Source organism: Felis catus, chromosome E1 (assembly GCF_018350175.1).
Source record: "Felis catus isolate Fca126 chromosome E1, F.catus_Fca126_mat1.0, whole genome shotgun sequence".
In the NCBI taxonomy this organism is placed as follows: Eukaryota; Metazoa; Chordata; class Mammalia; order Carnivora; family Felidae; genus Felis; species Felis catus.
The window spans coordinates 46,911,594-46,920,513 of record NC_058381.1 but is presented as its reverse complement, the minus strand read 5'-3'; the positions used below and the strand labels follow the sequence as shown (position 1 = coordinate 46,920,513).

Genomic DNA, 8,920 nt, shown 5'->3' with positions numbered 1-8,920 from the left:
CTCTTACCCCTCCCACCCGGACTCTGCAGGTAACCGTGTCACCGCCCCTCTAGCCCTGTGGGCGGCGGTCCCTTTAACAGACCTGACCAATCGCGCGCCCATTTCCGCGGTCGCTCCTCGGCGCGCGGGTAGGGGCTGGATTGGCCGTGCCTGGCGCGCGGCCTGCTCCGCCCCTGCGGCCCTCTGGTTGGTGGCGGCGGCCGCGGGCGCGGGGCGGGTCCGCCGGCGGGGCGGGGCGGCCGGTGCCTGGGGGCGGGCGGGCGGCAGGACAGCGGCCGGAGCCCGAGCCCGAGCCGGAGCCGCGGCGGCCGCGGAGCACGGGCGCCGGCGCAGTACAATGAAGCAGCCAGCGGAGCCGGGGTGAGCGCGACCGGGGCCGGGCGGGGGGCGGTGGAGGGAGCGCCCGCGGAGAAGGCCCGGGCGGGGGGCGGCCCGACCCCGCAGGGTCCCGGCTGTGCCGGGGGCCGGCGGCCGTTGGTGCGGCGGGGCAAGGGGATCGGCCCCCTCCCGGGATCCCGCCCCGCTGTCACTACGCGGCGTTGACGGGAGACGCCCACCCGCGACGCCCCCGGGCGAACGTCTCGTTCGTTTGGGGTCGGGCGTGGCGGTTTGGGCTTGACCCCAAACGGAGGCGCCGGCCGGCCCATCCCCTCCAGCCTGCCGTCCGCGGGCTCCGGGCTCCGGGCTCCGGGCTCGGCCCGGGCCAGGGACGGCCGTCCACTCGCAAACTAAAGGAAAACAGCTCGTAATTTTATGAATGGGCCCCCCGGCTCCTGCCGCCCCCCTCGCCCGCGTCACTAAATGCTTGGAAGTCGAGAACCGCAGTTACTTTTACGCGGATCTGTCAGGGGCTGGCTGCGCTCGGGTTGTTTTTCTCCAACTCCTTGGAAATCGCGGGTGGCGGTGGGGTGGTTTGCGTGCCTCAGACAGGAGGCGGCGGCGTGCCGAGAGCCGGGGGATCGGAAGGTTAACAAGTGACATTGGGCTGAGGCCTAACGCCAGGTGCCCTGCCCGGGAGCGCGGGTGTTGACGGTGGAGGCTGGGGCTGCTGGCCGCTGGCTAGCACCCCAGCGAGACCGAGGCACCGGGAGGAGGAACGCACAGCTACTCCGATCGCACGGCCGACGCGGGAGTTGGTGCAGGGGAGTTTTCCCCTTTTGAAAACGGTTTTTGGAAAACGTAGCCCCTCAGTGGGTTGATGGTTACTTAAACCATCGGTCGTCATGGTTACGGGGCATCAAATGTAAGGGCAAAGTCTGTTTCCACCCTCGCTCGCTCTCCGAAGCTATGAAGTACTTTGTCACTACGTTTTTACAGACACTGCGCCGGGCGGACATACTTTTTTAGAGTTGAAGGGAAAGCGTGGGCTCCTTGAAGGCAGGGGTGGTACCAGATTCCTGTTTGAAGTCCACCGTGGTTCTGCTCTGCACAGGAATTGAAAGGAGTCGGCCTTCTGCACATTTTGATGGTTCTCATCAAAGGACTTAAAGGATTCCTTTCAGGAGCCAGATGTAAGCTGGAAGGAAAACAACGAGTAACTTTTACATGGAGACCAATAAGGAAAATCAGAGGGGCAAATGATCCTTGAACTCCAGGGTAGGGGGTATTTGAGCAGGCCAGGTTTGTGAGTTTAGAACCAGGTGACACAGTGAAGCTTGTCTCACAGGAGGTATTGAAAGAGTCATTTCTATTAGTTCTTACTCAACCCTTAAGCTGTTTTGGTATTTCCAGTTCTTCCAAGAATTGGTAGTTGGTCTAAACTTACGGAAAACAAGTAAGCCTCCCAAGGTAATGGGGGTAGAGCGGGCCTTTTGCCATATAGTTTCTTTCTTTCACACGGGCCTCTCCGGGAGTGTCCGTGAAGGCCTCAAGTCCATGTGCGGAGAGGGCTGTGGGTGAGCTCAACTTGGCCTGCATTTATCTCCAGGAAGGGGTGCTATGCCTGAGAGGAAGGAGATTAGCAACCTGATTCAAATCAAGATGGTGGTCATCGCAACAACTGACAAGTCACCCAGGGGCTGGGACGGAGGGAGGGAAGGGAAGTGCAAGAGTGTGCTTGGGCTGAGTGTCCCGGGGCTTGGAGGTTGGAAGAAAGTAGCATGTGGCCCTGTGAAAGGATTGGAGATACCACACATACCGAAGGTATTGTTTGTTTATTAGAGATTATGTTTTTAGAATCCTTCTGGAAAAGCAGCAGGAGAGATTAGGCCTTTCAGGCAGAATCAATGGACAAGGTGTTTTGGAGTCTTCATCCAAAAGAAATCGCGTATAGTCGAAAAATATTCATTCAACTAATTTTTACTGAGCCGATAGTGTGCCAGAAACTGCCAGGCCTTGTGGGTTATGGTGGAAAAAACCAAAACGGGTGGAGAGTTTGTTTCTACATGTGGTATGATTCGCCTTCCCGCCAGGTCAAAAAAGCTCTCTTTTAAGGATCTTCTGAAGTCCTTGAGGAAAGAAAGGGAGAAATACACCGAATATTACTTAGTGTAAGAACAAAACAGAACAACAGGGGAGAATCTTCCCACTGTAGATCACTTTTGGTGTCAAACTGAAACTTCAGAGAATGGTTTTCTGTGTCAGGTTTGGTATAAAACCACCTGCATCCTCGTATCTGTTGGCCAGTATCTTTTCATGGTGTTGGTTCCTGTGCCGTCTTCCTTCTATCAATTTATTTGTTCAAAAATTTGGAAGTTCATGAAACAAACATAGTCCCTGGCCGCCAGATGTTTCCACTTCATTTTCTTGGCCTGAGTATCCCTCAGCATCTGCTTTCTTCTGTCTGACCCTTGGTCTCTCCTGAGCGTCCCCCTTGGGAATTGTTGAGGTTGCAGGGAGCGTTTGTTGTTTGATCCTGTCCCAAAGCAGAAGGCAGCTAATACAGAAAAGAGAGCATTTGTTTAATTCCAACTCTGCTATGTACTCCTTTCTCGCCCTCCCTCCCTCTCTCTCCTCTGTCTCTCCCTCTCCCTCTCTCTCTCTCTTTCTCTCTCTTTTCTCTGTCCCTCTCCTTCTCTCCCTCTCCCCCTCTCCCTGCCTCCCGTAGGAGATATGTATACACATACATATCTCCAGTCCTTGAGCAGCGCTCTAAGGGAGATAGGTTGCGGTAGCCTCATTTTATGGAAGAGGGAGGGACCTGAGGCTCAGAGCAGTTCAGTAACTTGTCCAGAGTGATAAGCTGGTTAGATGGTGGAGCAAGAATTTCAGTCTAGAACTTTCTGATTCCAAAGCTTGCTTTTTTCCATTGGACTCCATGGCTTCTCCCAGAAGAGGAATGGCAGTTCTAGCACAGTGCCTTCTTTGGACATATGGAAGGTCGGGTTCAGAGATGTTCAGAGAATTGCCACAGTTAATATGCTCACGGTGGACCAAGAATTAGCGCCCTGTGCCCTGCCTCTCTGCCTGGTACCGTTTTGGGTAATTCACGTGGCTGCTGGGAGATTTGAGTTTACTGCCCATACTTACCAGGGGGCATCCCAGTGCTTCCATTTAGCAGCTCTGTGACTTTGGGCAAATTTTTTTTTTTTCTCTCTATACTTCAGTTTCTTTATCTGTAAAACGGGGACAGTGTGCACATTTCAGCCGTGCTAAGATATGTACAGTTTGTCTCATCTTGACATTTCTGAAGATAAGTGTCTCATGATGTATGGGGTCTCACCGTTGTAGTTGGCAGCGATGTCCTCTTTTTGCACATAAAATAATGGTACATCGTCCAGCAGTGGCGTCTCAGATGAACCATAGTAGCATATTCTTTATAGGTAGTCGTGAGGATTACACCAAGTCGCTCACCTGCCTGGCACATCGTGAGCACCCAGTATCAGTGGATGCTATTGAATGGCAGGGCTAGGGTTAAGTGGTGGGTCACTCTGGAAAAGCTGGGGACATCTCACAAGATTTACCACTTGGAGTTTAGGCACTAATCCATGATCTGTGGGCCAGAGGAGCGTTTTCCAGTTTGCCTGGAACTCTGTCCTTTGGCTGACTCTTGTCCCCATGAGAAGTGTTAACTTCAGGAGCTAACGAGCCATGGACAGACAACTCCCTTTGTCCTGCCTATTCATTAAGGTCTTTGTCAACGTTAAATCCCGAGTTAAAAAGAAATATCGTTATAAGAAGATTGGAAACCTACACTGATGCGAATGCGCTCACGTGTGAAGTTTAAAGCACCTCAAGGTTATATACAAGATTCTGTGTTTCCCCTTTCAAAACTTCTAATGTTTAATTGCTTTGGGCGAAGTGTCTGGGAGATTAATCAGAAGGAGGCTAGCTGGTCATGAAAGTACAGAAGCCCTTGACTAGCAGTAGGTGAGGTAGAGCACTAGAGTGGCCGTCGGAAGGCCTGCTCTAGTCCTAGGGTTTTATTATGTGGGTTCTTGGGCTCATTCCACCACTCTGAGCCTCAAGGGTCTCTTTTCCAAAATGAGGACTTGATTTCTCAGTCTCCTCCCCTGACCCCCTCCAACACAGTATCGTAGATTATGCCAGTTTATGAACTAAGGATCTGAGAAATTAAATGGTTGAAAGACACTTCGTTCAGGATTCCCTGAAGTCTCACTTGGGTGTTTGTGATAGTACTTTGTAAAGCAGAAAACAATAGTCAGGTGATAACAAATGAGTCGACTATCATTGATGGAGAATTGCTGTGTGCCAGGCACTGTCTCTACTTTTAAATCTCACATCACCCTATGAGTAGTAGATCCCACTATCAGTCTTATTTAAGATGAGAACACTGAGGTTCAGAGAAGTAAGTAACTGGTCCATGATCACACAGCAAGGATGAGGGCTAATGTTGCTACCTGTATGAGCGCTATGGTTGTTTCCGATGGACCCTGCCTTGTCTGGGAATCCTCTCAAGCCATGTGCCATAGGAGTTTTCCAGTTCAAAAGCAGGATTCCCCCTGCTTTATTTTTTAACTTTATTTATTAATTTTGAGAGAGAGAGCGTGCAAGAATGCATGAGTGGGGAAGAGGGAGAGAGAGAGAGAGAGAATTGAGTCTACCTGGGGCTCGATGTCACAAACCATGAGATCATGACCTGAGTTGAAATCAAGAGTCAGATGCCTAACTGAGCCACCCAGGTGCTCCTAGATTTCCCCTGCTTTGAGTCACAAATATCCTACTCTTTTCTCATGTACTCAACACCTGTTTAAATTTGAGTTCTTGTTCAGGACATCTGCTGTGTACTGGGAGAACTTTGTTCAAGGTAAAGAATAACCCCTATGGGAGTTGTAGGCGACTTAAGTCCCTGAAAGGCAAAGTTTTTCTTTGATGAACAGAAGCCAGAACCTGGGTCACTGTGAGCATAAGTGGGACCATTGAGAGCAGAACCCAGCAGCCTTTCCGTGTGGAAGCTGGTGGGATAGGAAACGTGGGTTGGCTTTGAAACAATCGGGTAACCTCTCTCTTTTGGGTTTGCCTGAAATGCTGGTTCTGAGGGCTTTGCCCTACTAAGAAGTTTATTGGAACTAACAAATTGAGTGCCTCGCCGGCTTATCCTAACAGCTGAGAATGGCCCAGGGCAAGAGGAACCCCCTTCAGTGGTAAGCTTATTTGGGATTTGAGATTTAAACCCACCCCTTGGATTGCTCCTGCAAATAATCTTTCAGAATCACAATATGCATTTTCTGAGTTTCATTTCTCTGTTGTTTCTTACAGCTGACATAAGCTGGCCTGTTCTCTTATTCAATTTTAAATTCTTTCTTACATCTAATGCTGTCTTTTTAAGCAGTGTTCCTAAAGATGGTTCTATTTATCATTTGGGGCTTGAAATAGAGAATTTAAAAATCTTGCCATTGAAAGGACTGACTGAACAACGACTGTTACTCAATCAATAAAGATTTGAGCATCTACCAGAGCCAACGATTGTGCCTGGTGTTGGAGATCCAGTGGGGAGCAAAACATGTGGTCTCTGCCCGGCATACAGCACATTATCTAGTGCAGGCAATAAACAAGTCGAGATGTATGCATTGTGTGTATATATTACACTGTGAGAAGTGTGAAGGCTCCTTCCTGTGAAGGGGAAGAAGAGTGCACTGAGAAGGAAGAAAGGGAGCCAGCCAGCATGGGGAGTGTCCAGGAAAGCATTTCAAGAGGGAGCGGCATGTGGAAAGTGTGGCTGTGGGGAGGAGGGGCGAGGATGGGGAAGGAGGCGTCACAGGGAGACCCAGGGAGAGCCGTGCATAGAGACGAAGAGCCAGGGCTCAGGAGCCAGGCATTGCTTCAGGGGCCTTGAGGATTTCTTAGCCTCGTGGTGCCTCAGTTTCCCGCCTCCAAGTGACATCAGGATTGAATGAGCTGATGTCTGCGAGGTCTGGAGAACAGTGCCAGGCATGTGTAGGAAGGGCTGGGGGCGAGGGTCTGCTGATTCTCACACAGTGGAGAACTTGACCTGGAGTGGGTAAGCCACTGTTCTCGGTCAGCATTTTCCATCATTCCGTGTGTAAAGTGACCGCAGGACTGAAGAGGAGACTAAGATAGCTAATATGCGTGTCTGCTGGACGCATTCTACGGTAGCTCGGTGTTGGCCCGTCTGTCATGCGCTAACATTGAGCACCTGTGCGTGGGGAGCACTTGCCATGGGGCCTCTGCTCCATCGGCTGTGGGTGCTGTGTTCAGCTGGAAGCAAGCGGGGACCAGAAGCAGTGTTCCTCTGCTCCTTCCTGCAGTTGTCTGCATTCGTGTTTGGACACGGGAGGTCAATTTTTAGCCTTTTTTTTTTTTTCCTTATTAGAGGAGGCAGAGGCCAGAGGCTGGTGATCAAATGTGACAACTCAGAGTTGCTAAGTGCAGTGCCTGCCTGAACTCCATGCCCTATGAGATTTGGTGTGGTGCTTTCTCAGGGAAGCCGCCACACGTCAGGATCATATAGGAAGAAATTTCATAAAAGGAGTCACTGGCTTTGGTTCTTTGGCCTGGTTTGGGATGTTCAGTAAAATAGTATAGACCCAGCCATATCAAAATTTGTATTTATCCTGCAGAGTATTTGTTAGAACTGATCAAATTTGTATATAATTGCATTCGTTCCTTTAAAATTTTCTCTTTATTCTGGAAACATTTTTTAAATTAAAAAAAATTTTTTTAATGTTTATTTATTTTTGAGAGACAGAGAGAAGAGTGAGAGCAGGGGAGGCGCAGAGAGAGAGGGAGACACAGAATCTGAAGCAAGCTCCAGGCTCCGAACTGTCAGTCAGTACAGAGCCCGATGAGGGGCTTGAACCCATGAACCGCGAGACCATGACCCTAGCCAAAGTGGGATGCTCCACTGACTGAGCCACCCACCCAGGCACCCCTAGAAACGTTTCTTAAATTCACAAAAGAATAGCATAATGAGCCCCGTGGATCTATCATTGTTCCACTAATTAGTGACATTTTCCTAATCTTGTTCCAAGATAGTTTCAATTTGAAGCATTATTGGTGGATTTTCTATCAGTGTAAATATATCTTTGGAATATAAAACTATATGGTAGATATGGTCCCAGAAAAAAAAAATTGTTGCATGCTGCCTAATTACAGGACTGGTGTTGGTAGTTAAAATTCAGAATCCTAAATGAACATTTCTTACAAACCCTCATGGACTTGCTTGTGAAAAGTAGGCATCCCTGACTCGACTGCATACGGAAGACTGTAACCTGGGGTCTCAAATTGGAGCCCCGTGCCCCCGATCACATACTCAGTGAGAGTGATGCCTCCTGAGGCTGGGACAAGAGGCCCATCCAGACTAGAGGGCCGCCCTTGCAACTTGACAGGAGAATGCATTTGAAGTCTGGGTCAAGGGCGCAGAACTTGCTTCTTTTGTAAGATGGATCTGAACCCACTGCATGCTCCAAGGATGAATTCCCGTGGACTATTTTCCCCCTTATTTCCCTTTCTGAGTTATTCTGCTATAAAAACTGTTCGATCCCTAACCCTTGTTTTCTACTGTACTTGCATTCATTCATTCATTCATTCATGACCCAACAAACATTTAAGAAGCTTGCACAATGGGTCAGATAGTGTGCAGGGTACTGGGTACATGGGGGTGAGCAAAATTGACAAGGTCCTTGCTTGCCCTCCTGGGAGAAGGAGAAAAGCAGATGTCTACTAAAAAATATGTCATGAGAAATAGTGAGAAGGGCTACAAAGGACGAGAACAAAAGGGAGCGAGGTGAGCGGGCGGAGCTGTTTCCTGAAGAGGGAGCAGGTGGTTCCGAGCAGGCCTCCGTCCCTTCCTCCTGGGAACAGAAAGGTGCCTGGAACATAATAAACTAGGAGGAGAAAGCCATGTGGCCCAGCTGAAGCAGAAGGCAGGAGGGTCTAGATCACACAGCACTTTTCAGAATATGGATCTTAACCCACGAGCAACAAGAGGCTCTCTTGGGGTGTTGGGCAAGAATGTGACATGCTCATATTAGGAATTTTTTTTAATTTAATATTTTTTTTCAGTAAGCTCTACCCCCCAATGGGGGGTTTGAACTCAAGACCCTGAGATCAAGAGTCACATGCTCTACTGACTGAGCCAGCCACGTGCCCCCACATTAGGGCATTTTTTAAAATCACTCCCATGACAGTGGGGCAAATAGATGGAAGTTGCCGTGGGGAGAGCCATGAGGGGGATGCTGCTGTCTTCCAAGCAAAAAGGTGGTCATTTGGACCAGAGCAGTGGCAGTGAAATGGGAGAGAGAGAGACCATTCAGGAGAGGTTTAAAGAGAAAAATCATGTCACTTGGTAAAGGACTAGGTAAGGGCCGGCTTGCATTTGCAGTGAAGAGAAATGTAAATTACTCCTGGCAGAAAACATTGGCTGTACATACTCTGCAACTCACTGGTATTACACTTCCCTTGGCACCTGTTTTTCAGAAAAGCTGTTCTCCTGCTTTGCTCTTAAATCTATTCTTGAAAACTGTCATCCATTTTTGAAACATGCTCATTGAGCATCTAC

The 8,920-nt window shown here is 49.4% G+C and overlaps 1 protein-coding gene across 9 annotated transcripts in view; it reads left to right on the top strand.

Annotated features, from left to right (window-relative positions):
- Positions 1–212: 212 nt before the first annotated feature.
- Positions 213–8,920, top strand: part of TEX2 (testis expressed 2) — a 104,411-nt gene continuing 95,703 nt past the window's right edge. For 3 of the 9 annotated variants that reach the window (XM_023244505.2, XM_006940494.5, XM_023244506.2), the window contains exon 1: positions 213–360. The gene's annotated coding sequence lies outside the window, so the exon portion shown is untranslated. Of the gene's footprint in view, positions 361–1,334; positions 1,512–8,920 lie in introns of those variants that run through there. The other 6 variants (XM_006940495.5, XM_045045176.1, XM_045045174.1 and 3 more) reach the window with 3 other exon arrangements.